Genomic DNA, 6,085 nt, shown 5'->3' on the forward strand with positions numbered 1-6,085 from the left:
AAAAGATGGGGCATTTCAGGTAGGATTTGGCATTTTTTTAGGGAAAATTATGTAAATATTCATTTTATTTTTTCTATTATTACATACATGTCCATTTTTTGAACTTCATAATCATTTTTTTTTGAAAAAAAAATAGAAACTACCTATTTTCAGTTTTTGAAAAACCAAAATTAGGTAATGTTCTTTTGAACCCTACTCTTCTCTCTAGAGAGGAAATTTCATAGATTCACAGAATTTAGAGAGAAAAAATTGTACATATTCACAAAAGTTAGAGAGAGAATTTCATGAAAATATAATATATTACAAACATCTTGAGGAAAAACTCCTTCGTCCAATGTTCTTCCAAGGAGAAGTGCATCACCACTCCACTCCGTACCATCTCAAGCTGTAATAAAAACATAAAAGAATGCCCACACACAATGGGGCCAAAATCACATGAACAATTTCTCTCTCACACACTCAATTTTTCTCTTAACAGAGCATGGAAGAGGTCGGAGAGCGAAAAACCATTTCCTCACAAGGAATGGTAATTCCTCAAATCCAATTTCTTCTTCTACTCTTTGCAAGAGTGACTGAAATTCAGGATCGCTTAAGCAAGAAATTGGAACCACAAAGCAAATGCGCTCCAAATTTTCCTGAATTTTCATCAGAATCAGGCCTTTGTTTTCTCCTCAAGCTCGATGAGCACCGTTTCAAGATCTGTTCGAGGCCAGCAGTTTGTGGAAGCTTGCTCCGTTTCCTCACAGCCATGGCCAAATATGATAACCCAAAAAGAAAAACTAGAAAGAGGGTGTAGGTAGTTCCACAGTTAGAGAGAGGAAACTAGAAATGCACAAGAAGAAGAAAAGGTGTAAAGATCCAAGATAGTGGTGAAAATTGTGAGTCTAGAAAGAGAGGGCGGAAACTACCAATAAGTAGAAGATGGGAGTTCCAAAGAAACGCCAAGAGTGAGATTACAGAGTCGAAGTCAATGAGCCAATAGATGTGGAAGATAACTTAGAGAGAGAAACACTGACAGGAGAGTGAAACCCCATACAGACGAATAGAGATGAGAAAAATATGCAAGTTTCAGAGTAGAGAGAGGGAAGCTGCAGAGGCAAAGGGCAGGAGGCTGAGAGATGAAAGAGAAAAAAATTGCATAGATTTATTGTGAGAGAGGAAAGAAAAAAAATTGCAGAGAGTACGAGTAAAGATCAAAAGGTTAGGGTAGATGGGGCATATTCGGTTTTTCAAGAACTTAAATCATGCTCATTTCGGTTTTTGAAAACCAATAAATGGGCAATTCAGTCTTTGTTTTTTAAAAAAAATTGTTGTGAATTCCAAAAAATGGACGTACGAGTAATGTGAAAGCTTTCTATGTTCTCCCTACAACATATAAATTCTATCCTCCCCCTACCATCCAACTGTCCATTTTTTGTCGAAAGAGTCACTCACCGTTTGATCTTAGATCCAACGTCTCAAAGTATTTTATTTTTAATTTTTTTAATACACATTTTCTGAATATGAAATTTGGTATGTGTTATCTTCTCATTAGGGCGCATCTAAACAATAATTTTTCGATAAAAAAATAATGACCAAAATATCCATTGAAACTTTTAGGGGTATTTTGATCATTTTATTTTATTGAAAATATTTTTTTTATATTTTTTGTTAGTGCGAGTTTAATAGAGGAATGAACATCCAAAAGTTGGTGTCAAAATAGTTTATAGAAAAAAATTAAAAATAAAATAATGTAAAGACGTGACAGTGTGATTGGGACAATCCTAGCCCTCCATTAAAAAATAGACGGTTGGATAAGAGGAGGATAGAACTTCTATGTTATAGGGGAATATAGAAAGCTTTCCCATGAGTAATACCTAAACATTTTAGATATTTTGATAATCTTAGCCCTCCATTAAAAAATGGACGGTTGGATAAGAGGAAGATGGAACTTCTATGTTATAGGGGAATATAGAAAGCTTTCCCAGAGTAATAACTAAAAGTTTTAGAAATTTTGATAATAATGAAACACGTAATTTTCCCTTGTGTTTTAATAACAAATGGCATTGATGTACCTCATCACACACATCTCATATCTTTCAGTTTTTTCGCCAAAAGTTTTACTTGTTGCTCGTTGTATTGAATGTAAAAAGAGTTACAAAAAGGATTCACGCACCACACACAATGGTTGCTCATTACAGGTTCCAAAAATGCGTGTCAAAGTTGTACAAAAAAGGGTTATAGAAAAGAAATCCAGAAAACAAAAACATGGGGGGAGGGGGGGGGATCCGAGCTCAAAAGGTTGCCGAGGTCAAGTTGGTGGGTGCGTTCACCGCTCGTCAATAACAAGCACCAGCTCTAGCAAGACCGTCGTGTCGTGGCTCACCTCGATAAGGGCATCAGGAGTCTCTTAGCCTAGGATATGATCTGATATGATGATTTGGGAGTCCCGACTCCTGTCCCCTCCAAAAGGCCCACACCCTCAATGAACCTAGAATAGAACAATAAAATGTCACCACCGTTATCTTTACAAAGACCACCAAAACTTGCTCCATCCCATATGGATTGTTGAGAGAGCAACCATCAAAATTGAGCTTAATCCAGTCTGGTTCGGTTCTAGAGGGGTGCCATAGAAAAAATAGACGAATATGGGTTTCCAAAATAGCCTGCTAGTTATGAAGAAAGTCGTTTGGATGCTGAGTGTCGACCTTGTACAATTTGTAGCCCAAAAATAATTGTAACATTAATCCTATCCATAAAAGTCATGATAGATGCAAATATTTAACAAAACACAAATAATTATGGTTAAAAAGTAGCAAAAAATAGATTCTAAAAAATGAGCTTATGAGTTGTGACATGGGTATTTTTATAAAAAAAAATTTTTAAAAAAAGGGAAAATGTAAAAATAAGTATTGCCAAAGCACATTCCAATCTTTGCCAAAATGATAGAACAAATAAATAAATAAATATGGTACAATTATATATTTTTATAATTTTTAAAAAAAATTAAGATTCCCTAGTTGAACTTCCAACTCGAGCTCGGCAAAGGCTCGGGATCGGCAACACATTAAGCTTTCTCAAACTCTATTTATTATGTTTATAAATTCTACGGCACCAGATTAAAAAAAGGCAAGGTGCTCTCAATGACGATTTTATATTCTAATATTGGTGCTCTTAATGACGATTTTATATTCTAATAAGAACAAGAGATCTTTTGTCGATCAATTTTTTATTTCTATTGCCCTCCTTTCCTTTTTGGGTGCAGTTTGTATAAGGTCGAGGCTATAAACACAAAGTAAAGTGCACCTTCAAATAATGTCGAGCAATGTGGTTTTAATACTGAAAATCTTTGTGATAGTCTTGAAATATATTTTCATCTCTAATTATAAAATTTAAAGCTTCAGCAATAGTGTAAATCAAGTAGATCTATAAAAGCTTTAAAATTGATGCCCAAAAAGGCAGTACAAGATGTACTATTTCCAAAACTTGAATCCATTTTTTTTTCCTATGTCCATGCATCTTGAGGTTGAGTTGATCAATTTGAGGATATTCGAACCTCATCTAATAAAATTTGTGAGGTGTGCCCTAATTTAATTGTTTAGAGCCTCTCACTTATATAAACATTTTCCTTTCTTTTTTTTCTTTTTATTCCCTTCTATCATTCCTTGAGTCCCATAGGTTTGATCCTGTACAATCGAATCCATTTTTTCATCCAGGGAAGGGCACACAATCAATCATATTTTTTTTTCGATTAAAACAAAGGTACACATGACCATTACACATTACATGTAACCCCTACTCGGCCATCCTAATTGAAAAAGGTTGGCCCTTAATAACAAAGGACACACAATAAAAATAAAATAAAAAATTCCCAAAACAGGAAATTAGCTGAATACCCGTCATTTTGGTTAATTTTATAACAAATTTTTTTCTTTGCTAGGTGCACCCCAACAAGAAGAAGGTAGGCTCGAAATTTTATTCAAAACTACGTTTTAGAAAAACCATTAAAGATCGAACAATATTTTTGACATAATCTCGTGACGAGTGATCCTAGCCATCATTCAGATCAAATGACGAATAATATAAATTATCTACAATTTGTATGTATATGGGGTTACATATAAACCATCTTTTTTCATTCCTAAACAAATTTTTTACAAAAATATTCCAATCCTTTCTGATTAGAATGCCACCCCACTTAAAAACAACATCCCTATCATTAATAATTTGCCCCACTCTAGAAATCCCTTTCAAATATGATACGCTATCAACTCCTTCAAATAAAGGAACCAGTATCTTCCCCACCAAAATAGGTATCCTTGGCCCTATGCAAATCACGTCACAGTCATCCAAGCTCAATCTCCCAAACTTCTAGTTACATAGAAAAAAAAGGAAAGAGCACCCCTACAAATTGGGAACCACGCTCAAAATATTAATAGAAACATCTTTTAACCCTGATAATGTGATTCATAAAATTAAAACTAACAAATAATAAAAAGAAGTCCACCCATATCTCTAAATTAAAATTAAAAATTTTTAATCAAGAAAGTTCTTGAATGTCTCGGATGCGATTTACATCACATATCCCCTTTGTACCCCTTAATATCCTCTATTATCATTCCCTATGAGAATGTCCTAGACTATTCCATCTATGTCCTCCCAAAATTGTTTCTTAATTCTATCATCTAATCCTACTTGTGGTGCATGAGCACTAATTGCATTAATTATCTCTTCCCATAATATAAGTTAAATTAACAAGAGCCTATCACATATTCTTTTGACATTAACTACATTTTTTAAATCTTTATCTACTATTATGCCGGCATCATTTTTATTATTATCTTTTCTTGTATACCAAAATTTATACCCATCTATTTCTCTAGTTTTTTCGCCTTTCTATTTAGTTTCATGTACACAAGCTATGTTTATTTTCTTTCGTCTCATTGTATTCACTAACTCCATATTCTTACTTGTAAGCGTTCCTATATTCTATGTGGCCAAACAAATCATATTCTTTTGGACTAGCTTTTTTACCCACACTCGTCTAGGTTGTCGCGAGAACCCTTGCCTATTTTTCACTGCAACCGAGCGGTGCTGTGGAGCGTCGCTTATAAAGAACGCCCTAGCTAATCCATACTTATTTATCACTGTACCCCGTGTCTGATACACATCGCTTCTAGGCAATGCCTTAGCTACCCCTTGCTCATTTCTCACCGTACCCGGGTTTTGGTGCTGCGCGTCACTTTTAGGGAACACCATAGTTATTTGATCAATAGATTGTATCATTTCATAAAGGGAGCAGTTTGCATAGAGCCTAGGCTCTAAACAATCAAATTAGAGCCTACTATCAAATAGTGTCGAGCAATGTGGTTTCAACATTGGAAATCTTTGTGATAGCCATAAACTATATTTTAATATTTATTTATAAAATTTAAAACTTCAAAAATAGCATAGATCGACATATCTACGAAAACTTGAAAATCTTGAAAATTGACTGTCCAAAAATGCATTACAAAATACACTATTTCTAAAATTTGAAATCCATTTTTTTCTTATATCCATGCATCTTGATGTCGAGATGATCAATTGGAAGATATTTGGTCATCAAAATAACCTCTTCTAGTTAAAGTTTTGAGGTAGGCTCAAATTTGATTGTTTAGAGCCACGGCTCTATATAAACTTTTCCCTTCCATAAAAGAGTAATGACACTATGAGACCCTCCCACACCCACGTGTGTAGGACCCCAAAGGATCACCATTAAATTTTGGCACAAATCTCTATAAAGTTATCAAATGGGTGTGGGACTTAGGTGAATGGGGTTATTGATAACTTTTCTATATCAAAATTTAATGGTGATCTTTTGAGGTCCTACTCACATGGGTGTGGAAGGGTCTCGTAGTATCATTAATCTTTATAAAATATATTAAAAGATTTATGTTAAAATAGGTCTTTTGCCTTTTTCCATCCCTTGCACCTTTATAAATTAAGACATGTATTAAAGCGTTGATAGAAAGAGAATAAATATAGAGAGAGTTAAGACAGATGAATTTTCATCGAAAGTTACTAAACTCGGACCCACCATCCCTTTTTTTAATTCAACTATGTG

This window comes from Amborella trichopoda, chromosome 9 (assembly GCF_054954075.1).
Source record: "Amborella trichopoda isolate Santa Cruz 75 chromosome 9, AtrichopodaSantaCruz75HAP2 v2.0, whole genome shotgun sequence".
Classification (NCBI taxonomy): domain Eukaryota; kingdom Viridiplantae; phylum Streptophyta; class Magnoliopsida; order Amborellales; family Amborellaceae; genus Amborella; species Amborella trichopoda.